We start from the raw sequence: 26,782 nt of genomic DNA, 5'->3' as shown, positions 1-26,782 counted from the left end.
GTCCACTGCTGCTGCGTACGAGTGCCGGCGGGTCGCTAACGTGCTGCTTTTAAATGCTGCGCCTGGGGGCCTCACCTGCGCAGACCATTCCATGCGCAGAATCCTTAGGAGATGATCAGGCCGGCGCACATTTTTTCCGGCTTGGAAACACTTCGGAACTTCTAGGTCCAGCCTGCGAAGGATAGTAGGCGCAGTTTAAGCGTGTCCTCCAGCGTGGTCCACTGCTGCTGCGTACGTGTGCCGGCGGAACGCTGATGTGCTGCTTTTAAATGCTGCGTCTGGTGGCCTGGCCTGCGCAGACCACTCTATGCGCAGAATCCCTGGAAATGATCAGGTCGGCGCACTTGTTTTTGGCTTGGAAATACTTCGGAACTTCTAGGTGCAGCCTGCGAAGGATAGTAGACGCAGTTTAAGGGTGTTCTCCTGTGTCGTCCAAAGCTGCTGCGTGCGTGTGCCGGCGCATTGCTGATGTGGTGCTTTTTAATGCTGCACCTGGGGGCCTGGCCGGCGCAGACCACTCTATGCGCAGAATCTTTGGAGATGATCAGGCCGGCGCACTTGTTTTTGGCTTGGAAATACTTCGGAACTTTTAGGTGCAGCCTGCGAAGGATAGCCGACGCAGTTTAAGGGTGTTCTCCTGTGTCGTCTACTGCTGCTGCGTGCGTGTGCCGGCGCATTGCTCACGTGCTTCTTTTAAATGCTGCGCCTGGAAGCGTGGCCTAAGCATACCACTCGATGAGCAGAATCCCTGGGAGATGATCAGGGCGAGCACTTGTTTTTGGCTTGGATATACTTCAGAACTTCAAGGTGCAGCCTGCGAATGATAGTAGACGCAGTTTAAGCGTGTTGTCTAGTGACGTCCACTGCTGATGCGTTCGAGTGCCGGCGGATCGCTGAAGTGATGCTTTTAAATGCAGCGCTTGGGGGCCTGGCCTGCGCAGACCACTCGATGCGCAGAAACCCTTGTAGATGATCAGGCCGGCACACTTGTTTTTGGCCTGAAAATACTTCAGAACTTCTAGGTGCAGCCTGCGAAGGATAGTAGGCGCAGTTTAAGCGTGTTCTCCAATGTCGTCCACTGCTGCTGCGTGCGAGAGCCGGCGGGTCGCTGACGTGCTGCTTTAAAATGCTGCGCCTGGGGGCCTTGCCTGCGCAGACCACTCCATGCGCAGAATCCCTTGGAGATGATCAGGCCGGCGCACTTGTTTTTCGGTTTGGAAATACTTAGGAACTTCTAGGTGCAGCCTGCGAAGGATAGTAGACGCAGTTTAACCGTGTTCTCTAGTGTCGTCCACTGCTGCTGCGTGCGAGTGCCGGCGGGTCGCTGATGTGCTGCTTTAAAATGCTGCGCCTGGGGGCCTGGCCTGCGCAGACCACTCGATGCACAGAATCCTTGGGAGATGATCATCCAGGCGCACTTGTTTTTCGGCTTGGAAATACTTCGGAACTTCTAGGTGCAGCCTGCGAAGGATAGTAGGCGCCGTTTAAGCGTGTTCTCCAGATTAGGCCACTGCTGCTGCGTACGTGTGCCGGCGGATCGCTGACGTGCTGCTTTTAAATACTGCGCCTGGTGGCGTGGCCGGCGCAGACCACTCTATGCGCAGAATCCCTGGAGATGATCAGGCCGGGCACTTGTTTTTGGCTTGGAAATACTTCAGAACTTCTATGTGCAGCCTGCGAATGATAGTACACGCAGTATAAGCGTGTTCTCCAGTGACGTCCACTTCTGATGCGTGCGAGTTCCGGCGGATCGCTGAAGTGCTGCTTTTAAATGATGCGCCTCTGGGCCTGGCCTGCGCAGACCACTCGATGCGCAGAATCCCTGGAGATGATCAGGCCGGCGCACTTGTTTTTGGCTTGGAAATACATCAGAACTTCTAGGTGCAGTCTGCGAAGGATAGTAGGCGGAGTTTAAGCATGTTCTCCAATGTCGTCCACTGCTGCTGCGTGCGAGAGCCGGCGGATCGCTGACGTGCTGATATTAAATGGTGCGCCTGGGGGCCTGGCCTGCCGCGACCACTCGATGCATAGAATCCTTGTTAGAGGATCAGGCCGGCGCACTTGTTTTTCGGCTTGGAAATACTTCGGAACTTCTAGGTGCAGCCTGCGAATTATAGTAGACGCCGTTTAACCGTGTTCTCTAGTGTCGTCCACTGCTGCTGCGTGCGAGTGCCGGCGGATCGCTGACGTGCTGCCTTTAAATGCTGCGCCTGGGGGCCTGGCCTGTGCAGACCACTCGATGCGCAGAATTCCTTCGAGATGGTCTGGCTGGCGCACTTGTTTTTTGGTTTGGAAATACTTCGGAACTTCTATGTGCAGCCTGCGAAGGATAGTAGACGCAGTTTAACCGTGTTCTCTAGTGTCGTCCACTGCTGCTGCGTGCGAGTGCCGGCGGGTCGCTGACGTGCTGCTTTTAAATGCTGCGCCTGAAGCCTTGCCTGCGCAGACCACTTGATGAGCAGAATCCCTGGGAGATGATCCGGCCGGGCACTTGTTCTTGGCTTGGACATACTTCGGAACTTCTAGGTGCAGCCTACGAATGATAGTAGACGCAGTTTAAGCGTGTTCTTCAGTGTCGTCTAATGCTGCGGCGTGCGTGTGCCGGCGGGTTGCTGACGTGCTGCTTATAAATGCTGCGCCTGGAAGCCTGGCGTGCGCACACCACTCGACGAGCAGAATCCCAGGGAGATGATCAGGCCGGGCACTTGTTTTTGGATTGGAAATACTTCGGAACTTCTAGGTGCAGCCTGCGAATGATAGTAGACGCAGTTTAAGCGTGTTCTTCAGTGTCGTCTACTGCTGCGGCGTGCGTGTGCCGGCGGGTTGCTGACGTGCTGCTTAGATGCTGCGCCTGGAAGCCTGGCCTGCGCAGTCCACTTAATGAGCAGAATTCCTGGGAGATGATCAGGCCGGGCACTTCTTTTTGGCTCGGATATGCTTCAGAACTTCTAGATGCAGCCTGCGAATGATAGTAGACGCAGTTTAAGCGTGTTGCCCAGTGACGTCCACTGCTGATGCGTGCGAGTGCCGGTGGATCGCTGACGTGCTTCTTTTAAATGCTGCGCCTGGGGGCTGGCCAGCGCAGACCACTCGATGCGCAGAAACCCTTGTAGATGATCAGGCCGGCACACTTGTTTTTGGCCTGAAAATACTTCAGAACTTCTAGGTGCAGCCTGCGAAGGATAGTAGGCGCAGTTTAAGCGTGTTCTCCAATGTCGTCCACTGCTGCTGCGTGCGAGAGCCGGCGGGTCGCTGACGTGCTGCTTTAAAATGCTGCGCCTGGGGGCCTGGCCTGCGCAGACCACTCCATGCGCAGAATCCCTTGGAGATGATCAGGCCGGCGCACTTGTTTTTCGGTTTGGAAATACTTAGGAACTTCTAGGTGCAGCCTGCGAAGGATAGTAGACGCAGTTTAACCGTGTTCTCTAGTGTCGTCCACTGCTGCTGCGTGCGAGTGCCGGCGGGTCGCTGATGTGCTGCTTTAAAATGCTGCGCCTGGGGGCCTGGCCTGCGCAGACCACTCCATGCGCAGAATCCTTAGGAGATCATCAGGCCGGCGCACATGTTTTCCGGCTTGGAAACACTTCGGAACTTCTAGGTGCAGCCTGCGAAGGATAGTAGACGCAGTTTAAGCGTGTTCTCCAGTGTCGTCCACTGCTGCAGCGTGCGAGTGCCGGCGGATCGCTGAAGTGGTGCTTTTAAGTGCTGCGCCTGGGGCCTGGCCTGCGCAGACCACTCTATGCGCAGAATCCCTGGAGATGATCAGGCCGGCGCACTTGTTTTTGGCTTGGAAATACTTCGGAACTACTAGGTGCAGCCTTCGAAGGATAGTAGACGCAGTTTAAGCGTGTTTTCCAGAGTCGGCCACTGTTGCTGCGTGCGAGTCCCGGCGGATAGCTGACGTGCTGCCTTTAAATGCTGCGCCTGGGGGCCTGGCCTGCGCAGACCACTCGATGCGCAGAATCAGTTGGAGATGATCAGGCCGGCGCACATGTTTTCCGGCTTGGAAACACTTCGGAACTTCTAGGTGCAGCCTGCGAAGGATTGTAGACACAGTTTAAGCGTGTTCTCCAGTGTCGTCCACTGCTGATGCATGCGAGTGCCGGCGGATCGCTGAAGTGGTGCTTTTAAATGCTGCGCCTGGGGGCCTGGCCTGCGCTGACCACTCTATGCGCAGAATCCCTGGAGATGATCAGGCCGGCGCACTTGATTTTGGTTTGGAAATGCTTCGGAACTTCTAGGTGCAGGCTGCAAAGGATAGTAGACGCAGTTTAAGGATGTTCTCCTGTGTCGTCTACAGCTGCTGCGTGCGTGTGCCGGCGGATTGCTGACATGCTGCTTTTAAATGCTGCGCCTGGTAGCCTGGCCTGCGCAGACCACTCGATGAGCAGACTCCCTGGGAGATGATCAGGCCGGGCACTTTTTTGGCTAGGATATGCTTCAGAACTTCCAAGTGCAGCCTGCGAATGATAGTAGACGCAGTTTAAGGATGTTCTCTAGTGTCGTCCACTGCTGCTGCGTGCGAGTGCCGGCGGATCGCTGACGTGCTGCTTTTAAATGCTGCGCCTGGAAGCCTGGCCTGCGCAGACCACTCGATACGCAGAATCCCTTGGAGATGATCAGGCCGGGTACTTGTTTTTGGCTTGGATATACTTCGGAACTTCTATGTGCAGCCTGAGAAGGATAGTAGACACAGTTTAAGCGTGTTCTCCAGTGTCGTCTACTGCTGCTGCGTGCGTGTGCCGGCGGATCGCTGACGTGCTGCTTTTAAGTGCTGCGCCTGGGGCCTTGCCTGCGCAGACCACTTGATGAGCAGAATCCCTGGGAGATGTTCAGGCCGGGCACTTGTTTTTGGCTTGGATATACTTCAGAACTTCTAGATGCAGCCTGCGAATGATAGTAGACGCAGTTTAAGCGTGTTTCCCAGTGACGTCTACTGCTGATGCGTGCGAGTGCCGGCGGATCGCTGACGTGCTGCTTTAAAATGCTGCGCCTGGGGGCCTGGCCTGCGCAGACCACTCCATGCGCAGAATCCCTTGGAGATGATCAGGGCGAGCACTTGTTTTCGGCTTGGAAATACTTCGGAACTTCTAGGTGCAGCCTGCGAAGGATAATCGACGCAGTTTAACCGTGTTCTCCAATGTCGTCCAAAGCTGCTGCGTGCGAGTGCCGGCGGATCGCTGACGTGCTGATTTTATATGGTGCGCCTGGGGGCCTGGCCTGCCGCGACCACTCGATGCACAGAATCTTTGTTAGATGATCAGGCCGGCGCACTTGTTTTTCGGCTTGGAAATACTTCGGAACTTCTAGGTGCAGCCTGCGAAGGATAGAAGACGCCGTTTAACAGTGTTCCCTAGTGTCGTCCACTGCTGCTGCGTGCGAGTACCGGCGGGTCGCTGACGTGCTGCTTTTAAATGCTGCGCCTGGGGGCCTCGCCTGCGCAGACCACTCCATGCACAGAATCCTTAAGAGATAATCAGGCCGGCGCACATGTTTTCCGGTTTGGAAACACTTCGGAACTTCTAGGTCCAGCCTGCGAAGAATAGTAGACGCAGTTTAAGCGTGTCCTCCAGTGTGGTCCACTGCTGCTGCGTACGTGTGCCGGCGGAACGCTGATGTGCTGCTTTTAAATGCTGCGCCTGGTGGCGTGGCCTGCGCAGACCACTCTATGCGCAGAATACCTGGAGATGATCAGGCCGGGCACTTGTTTTTGGCTTGGAAATACTTCAGAACTTCTAGGTGCACCGTGCGAATGATAGTAGACGCAGTTTAAGCGTGTTCTCCAGTGACGTCCAATGATGATGCGTGCGGGTTCCGGCGGATCGTTGAAGTGCTGCTTCAAAATGCTGCGCCTTGGGGCCTGGCCTGCGCAGACCACTCTATGCGCAGAATCCCTGGAGATGATCAGGCCGGGCACTTGTTTTTGGCTTGGAAATACTTCAGAACTTCTAGGTGCACCCTGCGAATGATAGTAGACGCAGTTTAAGCGTGTTCTCCAGTGACGTCCACTGATGATGCGTGCGGGTTCCGGCGGATCGCTGACGTGCTGCTTTTAAATGCTGCGCCTGGGGGCCTGACCTGCGCAGACCACTCGATAAACAAAATTCTTGTGAGATGGTCAGGCCGGCGCACTTGATTTTGGCTTGGAAATACTTCAGAACTTCTAGGTGCAGCCTGCGAAGGATAGTAGGCGCAGTTAAAGCATGTTCTCCAACGTCGTCCACTGCTGCTGCATGCGAGAGCCGGCGAATCGCTGACGTGCTGATTTTAAATGGTGCGCCTGGGGGCCTGGCCTGCCGCGACCACTCGATGCATAGAATCCTTGTTAGATGACCAGGCCGGCGCACTTGTTTTTCGGCCTGGAAATACTTCGGAACTTCTAGGTGCAGCCTGCGAAGTATAGTAGACGTAGTTTAAGCATGTTCTCCAGAGTCGGCCACTGCTGCTGCGTGCGAGTCCCGGTGGATAGCTGACGTGCTGCCTTTAAAGGCTGCGCCTGGGGGCCTGGCCTGCGCAGATCACTCGATGCACAGAATCCTTGTTAGATGATCAGGCCGGCGCACTTGTTTTTCGGCTTGGAAATACTTCGGAACTTCTAGGTGCAGCCTGCGAAGGATTGTAGACGCAGTTTAACCGTGTTCTCTAGTGTCGTCCACTGCTGCTGCGTACGAGTGCCGGCGGGTCGCTAACGTGCTGCTTTTAAATGCTGCGCCTGGGGGCCTCACCTGCGCAGACCACTCCATGCGCAGAATCCTTAGGAGATGATCAGGCCGGCGCACATTTTTTCCGGCTTGGAAACACTTCGGAACTTCTAGGTCCAGCCTGCGAAGGATAGTAGGCGCAGTTTAGGCGTGTCCTCCAGCGTGGTCCACTGCTGCTGCGTACGTGTGCCGGCGGAACGCTGATGTGCTGCTTTTATATGCTGCGTCTGGTGGCCTGGCCTGCGCAGACCACTCTATGCGCAGAATCCCTGGAAATGATCAGGTCGGCGCACTTGTTTTTGGCTTGGAAATACTTCGGAACTTCTAGGTGCAGCCTGCGAAGGATAGTAGACGCAGTTTAAGGGTGTTCTCCTGTGTCGTCCAAAGCTGCTGCGTGCGTGTGCCGGCGCATTGCTGATGTGGTGCTTTTAAATGCTGCACCTGGGGGCCTGGCCGGCGCAGACCACTCTATGCGCAGAATCTTTGGAGATGATCAGGCCGGCGCACTTGTTTTTGGCTTGGAAATACTTCGGAACTTTTAGGTGCAGCCTGCGAAGGATAGCCGACGCAGTTTAAGGGTGTTCTCCTGTGTCGTCTACTGCTGCTGCGTGCGTGTGCCGGCGCATTGCTCACGTGCTTCTTTTAAATGCTGCGCCTGGAAGCGTGGCCTAAGCATACCACTCGATGAGCAGAATCCCTGGGAGATGATCAGGGCGAGCACTTGTTTTTGGCTTGGATATACTTCAGAACTTCAAGGTGCAGCCTGCGAATGATAGTAGACGCAGTTTAAGCGTGTTGTCTAGTGACGTCCACTGCTGATGCGTTCGAGTGCCGGCGGATCGCTGAAGTGATGCTTTTAAATGCAGCGCTTGGGGGCCTGGCCTGCGCAGACCACTCTATGCGCAGAATCCCTGGAGATGACCAGACCGGCGCACTTGTTTTCGGCTTGGAAATACTTCGGAACTTCTAGGTGCAGCCTGCGAAGGATAGTAGACGCAGTTTAACCGTGTTCTCTAGTGTCGTCCAAAGCTGCTGCGTGCGAGTGCCGGCGGATCGCTGACGTGCTGCTATTAAATGCTGCGCCTGGGGGCCTGGCCTGCGCAGACCGCTCGATAAACAAAATTTATGTGAGGTGGTCAGGCCGGCGCACTTGTTTTTGGCTCGGAAATACTTCAGGACTTCTAGGTGCAGCCTGCGAAGGATAGTAGGCGCAGTTCAAGCGTGTTCTCCAATGTCGTACACTGCTGCTGCGTGCGAGAGCCGGCGGATCGCTGACGTGCTGATTTTAAATGGTGCGCCTGGGGGCCTGGCCTGCCGCGACCACTCGATGCACAGAATCCTTGTTAGATGATCAGGCCGGCGCACTTGTTTTTCGGCTTGGAAATACTTCGGAACTTCTAGGTGCAGCCTGCGAAGGATAGAAGACGTCGTTTAAGTGTTTCCTAGTGTCGTCCACTGCTGCTGCGTGCGAGTACCGGCGGATCGCTGACGTGCTGCTTTTAAATGCTGCGCCTGGGGGCCTGGTCTGCGCAGACCACACGATGCACAGAATCCTTGGGAGATGATCATCCAGGCGCACTTGTTTATCGGCTTGGAAATACTTCGGAACTTCTACGTGGAGCCTGCGAAGGATAGAAGACGCAGTTTAACCGTGTTCTCTAGTGTTGTCCACTGTTGCTGCGTACGAGTGCCGGCGGGTCGCTGACGTGCTGCTTTTAAATGCTGCGCCTGGGGGCCTCGCCTGCGCAGACCACTCCATGCGCAGAATCCTTAGGAGTTGATCAGGCCGGCGCACATGTTTTTCGGTTTGGAAACACTTCGGAACTTCTAGGTCCAGCCTGCGAAGAATAGTAGACGCAGTTTAAGCGTGTCCTCCAGTGTGGTCCACTGCTGCTGCGTATGTGTGCCGGCGGAACGCTGATGTGCTGCTTTTAAATGCTGCGCCTGGTGGCGTGGCCTGCGCAGACCACTCTATGCGCAGAATCCCCGGAGATGATCAGGCCGGGCACTTGTTTTTGACTTGGAAATACTTCAGAACTTCTAGGTGCACCCTGCGAATGATAGTAGACGCAATTTAAGCGTGTTCTCCAGTGACGTCCACTGATGATGCGTGCGGGTTCCGGCGGATCGTTGAAGTGCTGCTTTTGAATGATGCGCCTCTGGGCGTGGCCTGCGCAGACCACTCCATAAACAGAATTCTTGTAAGATGGTCAGGCCAGCGCACTTGTTTTTGGCTCGGAAATACCCCAGAACTTCTAGGTGCAGCCTGCGAAGGATAGTAGGCGCAGTTTAAGCGTGTTCTCCAATGTCGTCCACTGCTGCTGCGTGCGAGAGCCGGCGGGTCGCTGACGTGCTGCTTTAAAATGCTGCGCCTGGGGGCCTGGCCTGCGCAGACCACTCCATGCGCAGAATCCCTTGGAGATGATCAGGGCGAGCACTTGTTTTCGGCTTGGAAATACTTCGGAACTTCTAGGTGCAGCCTGCGAAGGATAGTAGGCGCAGTTTAACCGTGTTCTCCAATGTCGTCCACTGCTGCTGCGTGCGAGAGCCGGCGGATCGCTGACGTGCTGATTTTAAATGGTGCGCCTGGGGGCCTGGCCTGCCGCGACCACTCGATGCATAGAATCCTTGTTAGATGATGAGGCCGGCGCACTTGTTTTTCGGCTTGGAAATACTTCGGAACTTCTAGGTGCAGCCTGCGAAAGATAGTAGACGCCGTTTAACCGTGTTCTCTAGTGTCGTCCACTGCTGCTGCGTGCGAGTGCCGGCGGATCGCTGACGTGCTGCTTTTAAATGCTGCGCCTGGGGGCCTGGTCTGCGCAGACCACTCGATGCACAGAATCCCTTGGAGATGATCATCCAGGCGCACTTGTTTTCGGCTTGGAAATACTTCGGAACTTCTAGGTGCCGCCTGCGAAGGATAGTAGGCGCAGTTTAGGCGTGTTCAACAGATTAGGCCAATGCTGCGGCGTGCGAGTCCCGGCGGATAGCTGACGTGCTGCCTTTAAATGCTGCGCCTGGGGGCCTGGCCTGTGCAGACCAGTCGATGCGCAGAATCCCTTGGAGATGATCAGCCTGGCGCACTTGTTTTTCGGTTTGGAAATACTTCGGAACTTCTATGTGCAGCCTGCGAAGGATAGTAGACGCAGTTTAAGCGTGTTCTCAAATGTCGTCCACTGCTGCTGCGTGCGAGTGCCGCCGGATCGCTGACGTGCTGCTTTTAAATGCTGCGCCTGGGGGCCTGGCCTGCGCAGACCACTCGATGCGAAGAATTATTTGGAGATGATCAGGCCGGCGCACATGTTTTCCGGCTTGGAAACACTTCGGAACTTCTAGGTGCAGCCTGCGAAGGATAGTAGAAACAGTTTAAGCGTGTTCTCCAGTGTCGTCCACTGCTGCTGCGTGCGTGTGCCGGCGGATTGCTGACATGCTGCTTTTAAATGCTGCGCCTGGTAGCCTGGCCTGCGCAGACCACTCGATGAGCAGACTCCCTGGGAGATGATCAGGCCGGGCACTTTTTTTTCTAGGATATGCTTCAGAACTTCTAAGTGCAGCCTGCGAAGGATAGTAGACACAGTTTAAGCGTGTCCTCCAGTGTGGTCCACTGCTGCTGCGTGCGTGTGCCGGCGGAACGCTGATGTGCTGCTTTTAAATGCTGCGCCTGGTGGCGTGGCCTGCGCAGACCACTCTATGCGCAGAATCCCCGGAGATGATCAGGCCGGGCACTTGTTTTTGGCTTGGAAATACTTCAGAACTTCTAGGTGCACCCTGCGAATGATAGTAGACGCAGTTTAAGCGTGTTCTCCAGTGACGTCCACTGATGATGCGTGCGGGTTCCGGCGGATCGTTGAAGTGCTGCTTTTGAATGATGCGTCTCTGGGCGTGGCCTGCGCAGACCACTCCATAAACAGAAGTATTGTAAGATGCTCAGGCCAGCACACTCGTTTTTGGCTCGGAAATACCTCAGAACTTCTAGGTGCAGCCTGCGAAGGATAGTAGGCGCAGTTTAAGCGTGTTCTCCAATGTCGTCCACTGCTGCTGAGTGCGAGAGCCGGCGGGTCGCTGACGTGCTGCTTTAAAATGCTGCGCCTGGGGGCCTGGCCTGCGAAGACCACTCCATGCGCAGAATCCCTTGGAGATGATCAGGGCGAGCAATTTTTTTCGGCTTGAAAATACTTCGGAACTTCTAGGTGCAGCCTGCGAAGGATAATAGACGCAGTTTAACCGTGTTCTCCAATGTCGTCCACTGCTGCTGCGTGCGAGAGCCGGCGGATCGCTGACGTGCTGATTTTAAATGGTGCGCCTGGGGGCCTGGCCTGCGCAGACCACTCCATGCGCAGAATCCCTTGGAGATAATCAGGGCGAGCACTTGTTTTCGGCTTGGAAATACTTCGGAACTTCTAGGTGCAGCCTGCGAAGGATAATAGACGCAGTTTAACCGTGTTCTCCAATGTCGTCCACTACTGCTGCTTGCGAGAGCCGGCGGATCGCTGACGTGCTGATTTTAAATGGTGCGCCTGGGGGCCTGGCCTGCCGCGACCACTCGATGGGTAGAATCCTTGTTAGATGATGAGGCCGGCGCACTTGTTTTTCGGCTTGGAAATACTTCGGAACTTCTAGGTGCAGCCTGCGAAGGATAGTAGACGCCGTTTAACCGTGTTCTCTAGTGTCGTCCACTGCTACGGCGTGCGAGTCCCGGCGGATAGCTGACGTGCTGCCTTTAAATGCTGCGCCTGGGGGCCTGGCCTGTGCAGACCACTCGATGCGAAGAATCCCTTGGAGATGATCAGGCTGGCGCACTTGTTTTTCGGTTTGGAAATACTTCGGAACTTCTATGTGCAGCCTGCGAAGGATAGTAGACGCAGTTTAAACGTGTTCTCTAGAGTCGTCCACTGCTACTGCGTGCGAGTGCCGGCGGGTCGCTGACGTGCTGCTTTTAAATGCTGCGCCTGGGGGCCTGGCCTGCGCAGACCCCACTCTATGCGCAGAATCCCTGGAGATGATCAGGCCGGGCACTTGTTTTTGGCTTGGAAATACTTCAGAACTTCTATGTGCAGCCTGCGAATGATAGTAGACGCAGTTTAAGCGTGTTCTCCAGTGACGTCCACTGCTGATGCGTGCGAGTTCCGGCGGATCGCTGAAGTGCTGCTTTTCAATGATGCGCCTCGGGGCCTGGCCTGCGCAGACCACTCGATAATCAGAATTCTTGTAAGATGGTCAGGCCAGCGCACTTGTTTTTGGCTTGGAAATACTTCAGAACTTCTAGGTGCAGCCTGCGAAGGATATTAGGCTCAGTTTAAGCGTGTTCTCAAATGTCGTCCCCTGCTGCTGCGTGCGAGTGCCGCCGGATCGCTGACGTGCTGCTTTTAAATGCTGCGCCTTGGGGCCTGGCCTGCGCAGACCACTCGATGCGCAGAATTATTTGGAGATGATCAGGCCGGCGCACATGTTTTCCGGCTTGGAAACACTTCGGAACTTCTAGGTGTAGCCTGCGAAGGATAGTAGACACAGTTTAAGCGTGTTCTCCAGTGTCGTCCACTGCTGCTGCGTGCGTGTGCCGGCGGATTGCTGACATGCTGCTTTTAAATGCTGCGCCTGGTAGCCTGGCCTGCGCAGACCACTCGATGAGCACACTCCCTGGGAGATGATCAGGCTGGGCACTTTTTGGCTAGGATATGCTTCAGAACTTCTAAGTGCAGCCTGCGAATGATAGTAGATGCAGTTTAAGGATGTTCTCCAGTGTCGTCCACTGCTGCTGCGTGCGAGTGGCGGCAGATCGCTGACGTGCTGCTTTTAAATGCTGCGCCTGGAAGCCTGGCCTGCGCAGACCACTCGATGCGCAGAATCCCTTGGAGATGATCAGGCCGGGTACTTGTTTTTGGCTTGGAAATACTTCGGAACTTCTATGTGCAGCCTGAGAAGGATAGTAGACACAGTTTAAGCGTGTTCTCCAGTGTCGTCTACTTCTGCTGCGTGCGTGTGCCGGCGGATCGCTGACGTGCTGCTTTTAAGTGCTGCGCCTGGGGGCCTGGCCTGCGCAGACCACTCTATGCGCAGAATCCCTGGAGATGATCAGGCCGGGCACTTGTTTTTGGCTTGGAAATACTTCAGAACTTCTAGGTGCACCCTGCTAATGATAGTAGACGCAGTTTAAGCGTGTTCTCCAGTGACGTCCACTGATGATGCGTGCGGGTTCCGGCGGATCGTTGAAGTGCTGCTTTTGAATGATGCGCCTCTGGGCCTGGCCTGCGCAGACCACTCCATAAACAGAATTCTTGTAAGATGGTCATGCCAGCGCACTTGTTTTTGGCTCGGAAATACCTCAGAACGTCTAGGTGCAGCCTGCGAAGGATAGTAGGCGCAGTTTAAGCGTGTTCTCCAATGTCGTCCACTGCTGCTGCGTGCGAGAGCCGGCGGGTCGCTGACGTGCTGATTTAAAATGTTGCGCCTGGGGGCCTGGCCTGCGCAGACCACTCCATGCGCAGAATACCTTGAAGATGATCAGGGCGAGCACTTGTTTTCGGTTTGAAAATACTTCGGAACTTCTAGGTGCAGCCTGCGAAGGATAATAGACGCAGTTTAACCGTGTTCTCTAGTGTCGTCCAAAGCTGCTGCGTGCGAGTGCCGGCGGATCGCTGACGTGCTGCTTTTAAATGCTGCGCCTGGGGGCCTGGCCTGCGCAGACCGCTCGATAAACAAAATTTTTGTGAGGTGGTCAGGCCGGCGCACTTGTTTTTGGCTTGGAAATACTTCAGAACTTCTAGGTGCAGCCTGCGAAGGATAGTAGGCGCAGTTTAAGCGTGTTCTCCAGATTAGGCCACTGCTGCGGCGTGCGAGTCTCGGCGGATAGCTGACGTGCTGCCTTTAAATGCTGCGCCTGGGGGCCTGGACTGTGCAGACCACTCGATGCGCAGAATCCCTTGGAGATGATCAGGCTGGCGCACTTGTTTTTCGGTTTGGAAATACTTCGGAACTTCTATGTGCAGCCTGCGAAGGATAGTAGACGCAGTTTAAACGTGTTCTCTAGAGCCGTCCACTGCTGCTGCGTGCGAGTGCCGGCGGGTCGCTGACGTGCTGCTTTTAAATGCTGCGCCTGGGGGCCTGGCCTGCGCAGACCCCACTCCATGCGCAGAATCCTTAGGAGATGATCAGGCCGGCGCACATGTTTTCCGGCTTGGAAACACTGCGGAACTTCTAGGTGCAGCCTGCGAAGGATAGTAGACGCAGTTTAAGCGTGTCCTCCAGTGTCGTGCACTGCTGCTGCGTACGTGTGCCGGCGGATCGCTGACGTGCTGCTTTTAAATGCTGCGCCTGGTGGCGTGGCCTGCGCAGACCACTCTATGCGCAGAATCCCTGGAGATGATCAGGCCGGGCACTTGTTTTTGGCTTGGAAATACTTCAGAACTTCTATGTGCAGCCTGCGAATGATAGTAGACGCAGTTTAAGCGTGTTCTTCAGTGTCGTCTACTGCTGCGGCGTGCGTGTGCCGGCGGGTTGCTGACGTGCTGCTTATAAATGCAGCGCCTGGAAGCCTGGCCTGCGCAGACCACTCGATGAGCAGAATCCCTGGGAGATGATCAGGCCGGGCACTTGTTTTTGGCTTGGAAATACTTCAGAACTTCTAGGTGCAGCCTGCGAATGATAGTAGACGCAGTTTAAGCGTGTTCTCAAATGTCGTCCACTGCTGCTGCGTGCGAGTGCCGCCGGATCGCTGACGTGCTGCTTTTAAATGCTGCGCCTGGGGGCCTGGCCTGCGCAGACCACTCGATGCGCAGAATTATTTGGAGATGATCAGGCCGGCGCACATGTTTTCCGGCTTGGAAACACTTCGGAACTTCTAGGTGCAGCCTGCGAAGGATATTAGACACAGTTTAAGCGTGTTCTCCAGTGTCGTCCACTGCTGCTGCGTGCGTGTGCCGGCGGATGGCTGACATGCTGCTTTTAAATGCTGCGCCTGGTAGCCTGGCATGCGCAGACCACTCGATGAGCAGACTCCCTGGGAGATGATCAGGCCGGGCACTTTTTTGGCTAGGATATGCTTCAGAACTTCTAAGTGCAGCCTGCGAATGATAGTAGACGCAGTTTAAGGATGTTCTCCAGTGTCGTCCACTGCTGCTGCGTGCGAGAGCCGGCGGGTCGCTGACGTGCTGATTTAAAATGCTGCGCCTGGGGGCCTGGCCTGCGCAGACCACTCCATGCGCAGAATACCTTGGAGATGATCAGGGCGAGCACTTGTTTTCGGTTTGGAAATACTTCGGAACTTCTAGGTGCAGCCTGCGAAGGATAATAGACGCAGTTTAACCGTGTTCTCTAGTGTCGTCCAAAGCTGCTGCGTGCGAGTGCCGGCGGATCGCTGACGTGCTGCTTTTAAATGCTGCGCCTGGGGGCCTGGCCTGCGCAGACCGCTCGATAAACAAAATTTTTGTGAGGTGGTCAGGCCGGCGCACTTGTTTTTGGCTTGGAAATACTTCAGAACTTCTAGGTGAAGCCTGCGAAGGATAGTAGGCGCAGTTTAAGCGTGTTCTCCAGATTAGGCCACTGCTGCGGCGTGCGAGTCTTGGCGGATAGCTGACGTGCTGCTTTTAAATGCTGCGCCTGGTTGCCTGGCCTGCGCAGACCACTCGATGCGCAGAATTATTTGGAGATGATCAGGCCGGCGCACATGTTTTCCGGCTTGGAAACACTTCGGAACTTCTAGGTGCAGCCTGCGAAGGATATTAGACACAGTTTAAGCGTGTTCTCCAGTGTCGTCCACTGCTGCTGCGTGCGTGTGCCGGCGGATTGCTGACATGCTGCTTTTAAATGCTGCGCCTGGTAGCCTGGCCTGCGCAGACCACTCGATGAGCAGACTCCCTGGGAGATGATCAGGCCGGGCACTTTTTTGGCTAGGATATGCTTCAGAACTTCTAAGTGCAGCCTGCGAATGATAGTAGACGCAGTTTAAGGATGTTCTCCAGTGTCGTCCACTGCTGCTGCGTGCGAGTGCCGGCGGATCGCTGACGTGCTGCTTTTAAATGCTGCGCCTGGAAGCCTGGCCTGCGCAGACCACTCGATGCGCAGAATCCCTTGGAGATGATCAGGCCGGGTACTTGTTTTTGGCTTGGAAATGCTTCGGAACTTCTAGGTGCAGCCTGCGAATGATAGTAGACGCAGTTTAAGCGTGTTCTTCAGTGTCGTCTACTGTTGCGGCGTGCGTGTGCCGGCGGGTTGCTGACGTGGCTGCTTATAAATGCTGCGCCTGGAAGCCTGGCCTGCGCAGACCACTTAATGAGCAGAATCCCTGGGAGATGATCAGGCCGGGCACTTGTTTTTGGCTTGGATATACTTCAGAACTTCTAGATGCAGCCTGCGAATGATAGTAGACGCAGTTTAAGGATGTTCTCCAGTGTCGTCCAAAGCTGCTGCGTGCGAGTGCCGGCGGATCGCAGACGTGCTGCTTTTAAATGCTGCGCCTGGGGACCTGGCCTGCGCAGACCACTCGATAAACAAAATTCTTGTGAGATGGTCAGGCCGGCGCACTTGTTTTTGGCTTGGAAATGCTTCAGAACTTCTAGGTGCTGCCTGCGAAGGATAGTAGACGCAGTTTAAGCGTGTTGCCTAGTGACGTCTACTGCTGATGCGTGCGAGTGCCGGCGGATCGCTGACGTGCTGCTTTAAAATGCTGCGCCTGGGGGCCTGGCCTGCGCAGACCACTCCATGCGCAGAATCCCTTGGAGATGATCAGGCCAGCGCACTTGTTTTTGGCTTGGAAATACTTCGGAACTTCTAAGTGCAGCCTGCGAAGGATAGAAGACGCAGTTTAAGGATGTTCTCCTGTGTCGTCTACTGCTGCTGCGTGCGTGTGCCGGCGGATTGCTGAAGTGGTGCTTTTAAATGCTGCACCTGGGGGCCTGGCCGGCGCAGACCACTCCATGCGCAGAATCCCTTGGAGATGATCAGGCCAGCGCACTTGTTTTTGGCTTGGAAATACTTCGGAACTTCTAAGTGCAGCCTGCGAAGGATAGAAGACGCAGTTTAAGGATGTTCTCCTGTGTCGTCTACTGCTGCTGCGTGCGTGTGCCGGCAGATTGCTGAAGTGCTGCTTTTAAATGCTGCGCTTGGGGGCCTCGCCTGCGCAGACTACTCTATGCGCAGAATCCCTGGAGATGATCAGGCCGGCGCACTTGTTTTCGGCTGGGAAATACTTCGGAACTTCTATGTGCAGCCTGCGAAGGATAGTAGACGCAGTTTAACCGTGTTCTCTAGTGTCGTCCAAAGCTGCTGCGTGCGAGAGCCGGCGGATCGCTGACGTGCTGATTATAAATGGTGCGCCTGGGGGCCTGGCCTGCCGCGACCACTCGATGCATAGAATCCTTGTTAGATGATCAGGCCGGCGCACTTGTTTTTCGGCTTGGAAATACTTCGGAACTTCAAAGTGCAGCCTGCGAAGGATAGTAGACGCAGTTTAAGGGTATTCTCCAGAATCGACCAGTGGTGCTGAGTGCGAGTGCCAGCGGATCGCTGACGTGCTGCTTTTAAATGCTGCGCCTGGGTGCCTGGCCTGGGCAGACCACTCGATAAACAAAATTCTTGTGAGATGGTCAGGCCGGCGCACTTGTTTTTGGCTTGGAAATACTACAGAACTTCTAGGTGCAGCATGCGAAGTATAGTAGACGTAGTTTAAGTATGTTCTCCAAAGTCGTCCACTGCTGCTGCGTGCGAGAGCCGGCGGATCGCAGACGTGCTGATTTTAAATGGTGCGCCTGGATGCCTTGCCTGCCGCGACCACTCGATGCACAGAATCCTTGTTAGATGATCAGGCCGGCGCACTTGTTTTTCGGCTTGGAAATACTTCGGAACTTCTAGGTGCAGCCTGCGAAGTATAGTAGACGTAGTTTAAGCATGTTCTCCAGAGTCGGCCGCTACTGCTGCGTGCGAGTCCCGGCGGATACCTGACGTGCTGCCTTTAAAGGCTACGCCTGGGGGCCTGGCGTGCGCAGATCACTCGATGCGCAGAATCCCTTGGAGATGATCAGGCCGGCGCACTTGTTTTTCGGTTTGGAAATACTTCGGAACTTCTATGTGCAGCCTGCGAAGGATAGTAGACGCAGTTTAAGCGTGTTCTCAAATGTCGTCCACTGCTGCTGCGTGCGAGTGCCGCCGGATCGCTGACGTGCTGCTTTTAAATGCTGCGCCTGGGGGCCTGGCCTGCGCAGACCACTCGATGCGCAGAAATATTTGGAGATGATCAGGCCGGCGCACATGTTTTCCGGCTTGGAAACACTTCGGAACTTCTAGGTGCAGCCTGCGAAGGATAGTAGACACAGTTTAAGCGTGTTCTCCAGTGTCGTCCACTGCTGCTGCGTGCGTGTGCCGGCGGATTGCTGACATGCTGCTTTTAAATGCTGCGCCTGGTAGCCTGGCCTGCGCAGACCACTCGATGAGCAGACTCCGTGGGAGATGATCAGGCCGGGCACTTTTTTGGCTAGGATATGCTTCATAACTTCTAAGTGCAGCCTGCGAAGGATAGTAGACACAGTTTAAGCGTGTCCTCCAGTGTGGTCCACTGCTGCTGCGTGCGTGTGCCGGCGGAACGCTGATGTGCTGCTTTTAAATGCTGCGCCTGGTGGCGTGGCCTGCGCAGACCACTCTATGCGCAGAATCCCCGGAGATGATCAGGCCGGGCACTTGTTTTTGGCTTGGAAATACTTCAGAACTTCTAGGTGCACCCTGCGAATGATAGTAGACGCAGTTTAAGCGTGTTCTCCAGTGACGTCCACTGATGATGCGTGCGGGTTCCGGCGGATCGTTGAAGTGCTGCTTTTGAATGATGCGCCTCTGGGCGTGGCCTGCGCAGACCACTTCATAAACAGAAGTATTGTAAGATGCTCAGGCCAGCACACTCGTTTTTGGCTCGGAAATACCTCAGAACTTCTAGGTGCAGCCTGCGAAGGATAGTAGGCGCAGTTTAAGCGTGTTCTCCAATGTCGTCCACTGCTGCTGCGTGCGAGAGCCGGCGGGTCGCTGACGTGCTGCTTTAAAATGCTGCGCCTGGGGGCCTGGCCTGCGAAGACCACTCCATGCGCAGAATCCCTTGGAGATGATCAGGGCGAGCACTTGTTTTCGGCTTGGAAATACTTCGGAACTTCTGGGTGCAGCCTGCGAAGGATAATAGACGCAGTTTAACCGTGTTCTCCAATGTCGTCCACTGCTGCTGCGTGCGAGAGCCGGCGGATCGCTGACGTGCTGATTTTAAATGGTGCGCCTGGGGGCCTGGCCTGCGCAGACCACTCCATGCGCAGAATCCCTTGGAGATAATCAGGGCGAGCACTTGTTTTCGGCTTGGAAATACTTCGGAACTTCTAGGTGCAGCCTGCGAAGGATAGTAGACGCCGTTTAACCGTGTTCTCTAGTGTCGTCCACTGCTGCGGCGTGCGAGTCCCGGCGGATAGCTGACGTGCTGCCTTTAAATGCTGCGCCTGGGGGCCTGGCCTGTGCAGACCACTCGATGCGCAGAATTCCTTCGAGATGGTCTGGCTGGCGCACTTGTTTTTCGGTTTGGAAATACTTCGGAACTTCTATGTGCAGCCTGCGAAGGATAGTAGACGCAGTTTAACCGTGTTCTCTAGTGTCGTCCACTGCTGCTGCGTGCGAGTGCCGGCGGGTCGCTGACGTGCTGCTTTTAAATTCTGCGCCTGGGGGCCTGGTCTGCGCAGACCACTCGATGCACAGAATCCTTGGGAGATGATCAGGCCGGCGCACATGTTTTCCGGCTTGGAAACACTTCGGAACTTCTAGGTGCAGCCTGCGAAGGATAGTAGACGCCGTTTAACCGTGTTCTCTAGTGTCGTCCACTGCTGCGGCGTGCGAGTCCCGGCGGATAGCTGACGTGCTGCCTTTAAATGCTGCGCCTGGGGGCCTGGCCTGTGCAGACCACTCGATGCGAAGAATCCCTTGGAGATGATCAGGCTGGCGCACTTGTTTTTCGGTTTGGAAATACTTCGGAACTTCTATGTGCAGCCTGCGAAGGATAGTAGACGCAGTTTAAACGTGTTCTCTAGAGTCGTCCACTGCTACTGCGTGCGAGTGCCGGCGGGTCGCTGACGAGCTGCTTTTAAATGCTGCGCCTGGGGGCCTGGCCTGCGCAGACCCCACTCTATGCGCAGAATCCCTGGAGATGATCAGGCCGGGCACTTGTTTTTGGCATGGAAATACTTCAGAACTTCTATGTGCAGCCTGCGAATGATAGTAGACGCAGTTTAAGCGTGTTCTCCAGTGACGTCCACTGCTGATGCGTGCGAGTTCCGGCGGATCGCTGAAGTGCTGCTTTTCAATGATGCGCCTCGGGGCCTGGCCTGCGCAGACCACTCGATAATCAGAATTCTTGTAAGATGGTCAGGCCAGCGCACTTGTTTTTGGCTTGGAAATACTTCAGAACTTCTAGGTGCAGCCTGCGAAGGATATTAGGCTCAGTTTAAGCGTGTTCTCAAATGTCGTCCACTGCTGCTGCGTGCGAGTGCCGCCGGATCGCTGACGTGCTGCTTTTAAATGCTGCGCCTTGGGGCCTGGCCTGCGCAGACCACTCGATGCGCAGAATTATTTGGAGATGATCAGGCCGGCGCACATGTTTTCCGGCTTGGAAACACTTCGGAACTTCTAGGTGCAGCCTGCGAAGGATAGTAGACACAGTTTAAGCGTGTTCTCCAGTGTCGTCCACTGCTGCTGCGTGCGTGTGCCGGCGGATTGCTGACATGCTGCTTTTAAATGCTGCGCCTGGTAGCCTGGCCTGCGCAGACCACTCGATGAGCAGACTCCCTGGGAGATGATCAGGCTGGGCACTTTTTGGGTAGGATATGCTTCAGAACTTCTAAGTGCAGCCTGCGAATGATAGTAGATGCAGTTTAAGGATGTTCTCCAGTGTCGTCCACTGCTGCTGCGTGCGAGTGGCGGCAGATCGCTGACGTGCTGCTTTTAAATGCTGCGCCTGGAAGCCTGGCCTGCGCAGACCACTCGATGCGCAGAATCCCTTGGAGATGATCAGGCCGGGTACTTGTTTTTGGCTTGGAAATACTTCGGAACTTCTATGTGCAGCCTGAGAAGGATAGTAGACACAGTTTAGGCGTGTTCTCCAGTGTCGTCTACTTCTGCTGCGTGCGTGTGCCGGCGGATCGCTGACGTGCTGCTTTTAAGTGCTGCGCCTGGGGGCCTGGCCTGCGCAGACCACTCTATGCGCAGAATCCCTGGAGATGATCAGGCCGGGCACTTGTTTTTGGCTTGGAAATACTTCAGAACTTCTAGGTGCACCCTGCTAATGATAGTAGACGCAGTTTAAGCGTGTTCTCCAGTGACGTCCACTGATGATGCGTGCGGGTTCCGGCGGATCGTTGAAGTGCTGCTTTTGAATGATGCGCCTCTGGGCCTGGCCTGCGCAGACCACTCCATAAACAGAATTCTTGTAAGATGGTCATGCCAGCGCACTTGTTTTTGGCTCGGAAATACCTCAGAACGTCTAGGTGCAGCCTGCGAAGGATAGTAGGCGCAGTTTAAGCGTGTTCTCCAATGTCGTCCACTGCTGCTGCGTGCGAGAGCCGGCGGGTCGCTGACGTGCTGATTTAAAATGCTGCGCCTGGGGGCCTGGCCTGCGCAGACCACTCCATGCGCAGAATACCTTGGAGATGATCAGGGCGAGTACTTGTTTTCGGTTTGAAAATACTTCGGAACTTCTAGGTGCAGCCTGCGAAGGATAATAGACGCAGTTTAACCGTGTTCTCTAGTGTCGTCCAAAGCTGCTGCGTGCGAGTGCCGGCGGATCGCTGACGTGCTGCTTTTAAATGCTGCGCCTGGGGGCCTGGCCTGCGCAGACCGCTCGATAAACAAAATTTTTGTGAGGTGGTCAGGCCGGCGCACTTGTTTTTGGCTTGCAAATACTTCAGAACTTCTAGGTGCAGCCTGCGAAGGATAGTAGGCGCAGTTTAAGCGTGTTCTCCAGATTAGGCCACTGCTGCGGCGTGCGAGTCTCGGCGGATAGCTGACGTGCTGCCTTTAAATGCTGCGCCTGGGGGCCTGGCCTGCGCAGACCCCACTCCATGCGCAGAATCCTTAGGAGATGATCAGGCCGGCGCACATGTTTTCCGGCTTGGAAACACTGCGGAACTTCTAGGTGCAGCCTGCGAAGGATAGTAGACGCAGTTTAAGCGTGTCCTCCAGTGTCGTGCACTGCTGCTGCGTACGTGTGCCGGCGGATCGCTGACGTGCTGCATTTAAATGCTGCGCCTGGTGGCGTGGCCTGCGCAGACCACTCTATGCGCAGAATCCCTGGAGATGATCAGGCCGGGCACTTGTTTTTGGCTTGGAAATACTTCAGAACTTCTATGCGCAGCCTGCGAATGATAGTAGACGCAGTTTAAGAGTGTTCTTCAGTGTCGTCTACTGCTGCGGCGTGCGTGTGCCGGCGGGTTGCTGACGTGCTGCTTATAAATGCAGCGCCTGGAAGCCTGGCCTGCGCAGACCACTCGATGAGCAGAATCCCTGGGAGATGATCAGGCCGGGCACTTGTTTTTGGCTTGGAAATACTTCAGAACTTCTAGGTGCAGCCTGCGAATGATAGTAGACGCAGTTTAAGCGTGTTCTCAAATGTCGTCCACTGCTGCTGCGTGCGAGTGCCGCCGGATCGCTGACGTGCTGCTTTTAAATGCTGCGCCTGGGGGCCTGGCCTGCGCAGACCACTCGATGCGCAGAATTATTTGGAGATGATCAGGCCGGCGCACATGTTTTCCGGCTTGGAAACACTTCGGAACTTCTAGGTGCAGCCTGCGAAGGATATTAGACACAGTTTAAGCGTGTTCTCCAGTGTCGTCCACTGCTGCTGCGTGCGTGTGCCGGCGGATTGCTGACATGCTGCTTTTAAATGCTGCGCCTGGTAGCCTGGCCTGCGCAGACCACTCGATGAGCAGACTCCCTGGGAGATGATCAGGCCGGGCACTTTTTTGGCTAGGATATGCTTCAGAACTTCTAAGTGCAGCCTGCGAATGATAGTAGACGCAGTTTAAGGATGTTCTCCAGTGTCGTCCACTGCTGCTGCGTGCGAGTGCCGGCGGATCGCTGACGTGCTGCTTTTAAATGCTGCGCCTGGAAGCCTGGCCTGCGCAGACCACTCGATGCGCAGAATCCCTTGGAGATGATCAGGCCGGGTACTTGTTTTTGGCTTGGAAATACTTCGGAACTTCTATGTGTAGCCTGAGAAGGGTAGTAGACACAGTTTAAGCGTGTTATCCATTGTCGTCCACTGCTGCTGCGTGCGAGAGCCGGCGGGTCGCTGACGTGCTGATTTAAAATGCTGCGCCTGGGGGCCTGGCCTGCGCAGACCACTCCATGCGCAGAATACCTTGGAGATGATCAGGGCGAGCACTTGTTTTCGGTTTGGAAATACTTCGGAACTTCTAGGTGCAGCCTGCGAAGGATAATAGACGCAGTTTAACCGTGTTCTCTAGTGTTGTCCAAAGCTGCTGCGTGCGAGTGCCGGCGGATCGCTGACGTGCTGCTTTTAAATGCTGCGCCTGGGGTCTGGCCTGCGCAGACCGCTCGATAAACAAAATTTTTGTGAGGTGGTCAGGCCGGCGCACTTGTTTTTGGCTTGGAAATACTTCAGAACTTCTAGGTGCAGCCTGCGAAGGATAGTAGGCGCAGTTTAAGCGTGTTCTCCAGATTAGGCCACTGCTGCGGCGTGCGAGTCTTGGCGGATAGCTGACGTGCTGCTTTTAAATGCTGCGCCTGGTTGCCTGGCCTGCGCAGACCACTCGATGCGCAGAATTATTTGGAGATGATCAGGCCGGCGCACATGTTTTCCGGCGTGGAAACACTTCGGAACTTCTAGGTGCAGCCTGCGAAGGATATTAGACACAGTTTAAGCGTGTTCTCCAGTGTCGTCCACTGCTGCTGCGTGCGTGTGCCGGCGGATTGCTGACATGCTGCTTTTAAATGCTGCGCCTGGTAGCCTGGCCTGCGCAGACCACTCAAAGAGCAGACTCCCTGGGAGATGATCAGGCCGGGCACTTGTTTGGCTAGGATATGCTTCAGAACTTCTAAGTGCAGCCTGCGAATGATAGTAGACGCAGTTTAAGGATGTTCTCCAGTGTCGTCCACTGCTGCTGCGTGCGAGTGCCGGCGGATCGCAGACGTGCTGCTTTTAAATGCTGCGCCTGGGGACCTGGCCTGCGCAGACCACTCGATAAACAAAATTCTTGTGAGATGGTCAGGCCGGCGCACTTGTTTTTGGCTTGGAAATGCTTCAGAACTTCTAGGTGCTGCCTGCGAAGGATAGTAGACGCAGTTTAAGCGTGTTGCCTAGTGACGTCTACTGCTGATGCGTGCGAGTGCCGGCGGATCGCTGACGTGCTGCTTTAAAATGCTGCGCCTGGGGGCCTGGCCTGCGCAGACCACTCCATGCGCAGAATCCCTTGGAGATGATCAGGCCAGCGCACTTGTTTTTGGCTTGAAAATACTTCGGAACTTCTAAGTGCAGCCTGCGAAGGATAGAAGACGCAGTTTAAGGATGTTCTCCTGTGTCGTCTACTGCTGCTGCGTGCGTGTGCCGGCGGATTGCTGAAGTGGTGCTTTTAAATGCTGCACCTGGGGGCCTGGCCGGCGCAGACCACTCCATGCGCAGAATCCCTTGGAGATGATCAGGCCAGCGCACTTGTTTTTGGCTTGGAAATACTTCGGAACTTCTAAGTGCAGCCTGCGAAGGATAGAAGACGCAGTTTAAGGATGTTCTCCTGTGTCGTCTACTGCTGCTGCGTGCGTGTGCCGGCAGATTGCTGAAGTGCTGCTTTTAAATGCTGCGCTTGGGGGCCTGGCCTGCGCAGACCACTCTATGCGCAGAATCCCTGGAGATGATCAGGCCGGCGCACTTGTTTTCGGCTGGGAAATACTTCGGAACTTCTATGTGCAGCCTGCGAAGGATAGTAGACGCAGTTTAACCGTGTTCTCTAGTGTCTTCCAAAGCTGCTGCGTGCGAGAGCCGGCGGATCGCTGACGTGCTGATTTTAAATGGTGCGCCTGGGGGCCTGGCCTGCCGCGACCACTCGATGCATAGAATCCTTGTTAGATGATCAGGCCGGCGCACTTGTTTTTCGGCTTGGAAATACTTCGGAACTTCTAGCTGCAGCTTGCGAAGTATAGTAGACGTAGTTTAAGTATGTTCTCCAGAGTCGGCCACTGCTGCTGCGTGCGAGTCCCGGCGGATAGCTGACGTGCTGCCTTTAAATGCTGCGCCTGGGGGCCTGGCCTGCGCAGATCACTCGATGCGCAGAATCCCTTGGAGATGATCAGGCCGGCGCACTTGTTTTTCGGCTTGGAAATACTTCGGAACTTCAAAGTGCAGCCTGCGAAGGATAGTAGACGCAGTTTAAGGGTATTCTCCAGAATCGACCAGTGGTGCTGAGTGCGAGTGCCAGCGGATCGCTGACGTGCTGCTTTTAAATGCTGCGCCTGGGTGCCTGGCCTGGGCAGACCACTCGATAAACAAAATTCTTGTGAGATGGTCAGGCCGGCGCACTTGTTTTTGGCTTGGAAATACTTCAGAACTTCTAGGTGCAGCATGCGAAGTATAGTAGACGTAGTTTAAGTATGTTCTCCAAAGTCGTCCACTGCTGCTGCGTGCGAGAGCCGGCGGATCGCAGACGTGCTGATTTTAAATGGTGCGCCTGGATGCCTTGCCTGCCGCGACCACTCGATGCACAGAATCCTTGTTAGATGATCAGGCCGGCGCACTTGTTTTTCGGCTTGGAAATACTTCGGAACTTCTAGGTGCAGCCTGCGAAGTATAGTAGACGTAGTTTAAGCATGTTCTCCAGAGTCGGCCGCTACTGCTGCGTGCGAGTCCCGGCGGATAGCTGACGTGCTGCCTTTAAAGGCTACGCCTGGGGGCCTGGCCTGCGCAGATCACTCGATGCGCAGAATCCCTTGGAGATGATCAGGCCGGCGCACTTGTTTTTTGGCTTGGAAATACTTCGGAACTTCAATGTGCAGCCTGCGAAAGATAGTAGGCGCAGTTTAAGGGTATTCTCCAGAATCGACCTGTGGTGCTGAGTGCGAGTGCCTGCGGATCGCTGACGTGCTGCTTTTAAATGCTGCGCCTGGGGGCCTGGCCGGGGCAGACCACTCTATGCGCAGAATCCCTGGAGATGATCAGGCCGGCGCACTTGTTTTTGGCTTGGAAATACTTCGGAACATCTAAGTGCAGCCGGCGAAGGATAGAAGACGCAGTTTAAGGGTGTTCTCCTGTGTCGTCTACTGCTGCTGCGTGCGTGTGCCGGCGGATTGCTGATGTGGTGCTTTTAATTGCTGTACCTTGGGGCCTGGCCGGCGCAGACCACTCTATGCGCAGAATCCCTGTAATGATCAGGCCGGCGCACTTGTTTTTGGCTTGGATATACTTCAGAACTTCTAGGTGCAGCCTGCCTACGATAGTAGACGCAGTTTAAGCGTGTTCTCCAAAGTCGTCCACTGCTGCTGCGTGCGAGAGCCGGCGGATCGCAGACGTGCTGATTTTAAATGGTGCGCCTTGATGCCTTGCCTGCCGCGACCACTCGATGCTCAGAATCCTTGTTAGATGATCAGGCCGGCGCACTTGTTTTTCGGCTTGGAAAAACTTCGGAACTTCTAGGTGCAGCCTGCGAAGGATAGTAGACGCAGTTTAACCGTGTTCTCTAGTGTCGTCCACTGCTGCTGCGTACGAGTGCCGGTGGGTCGCTGACGTGCTGCTTTTAAATGCTGCGCCTGGGGGCCTCGCCTGCGCAGACCACTCCACGCGCAGAATCCTTAGGAGATGATCAGGCCGGCGCACATTTTTTCCGGCTTGGAAACACTTCGGAACTTCTAGGTCCAGCCTGCGAAGGATAGTAGACGCAGTTTAAGCGTGTCCTCCAGTGTGGTCAACTGCTGCTGCGGACGTGTGCCGGCGGAACGCTGATGTGCTCCTTTTAAATGCTGCGCCTGGTGGCGTGGCCTGCGCAGACCACTCTATGCGCAGAATCCCTGTAGATGATCAGGCCGGGCACTTGTTTTTGGCTTGGAAATACTTCAGAACTTCTAGGTGCACC

This window comes from Amblyomma americanum, chromosome 6 (genome assembly GCF_052857255.1).
Source record: "Amblyomma americanum isolate KBUSLIRL-KWMA chromosome 6, ASM5285725v1, whole genome shotgun sequence".
Lineage (NCBI taxonomy): Eukaryota > Metazoa > Arthropoda > Arachnida > Ixodida > Ixodidae > Amblyomma > Amblyomma americanum.
This window is presented reverse-complemented; position numbering follows the sequence as displayed.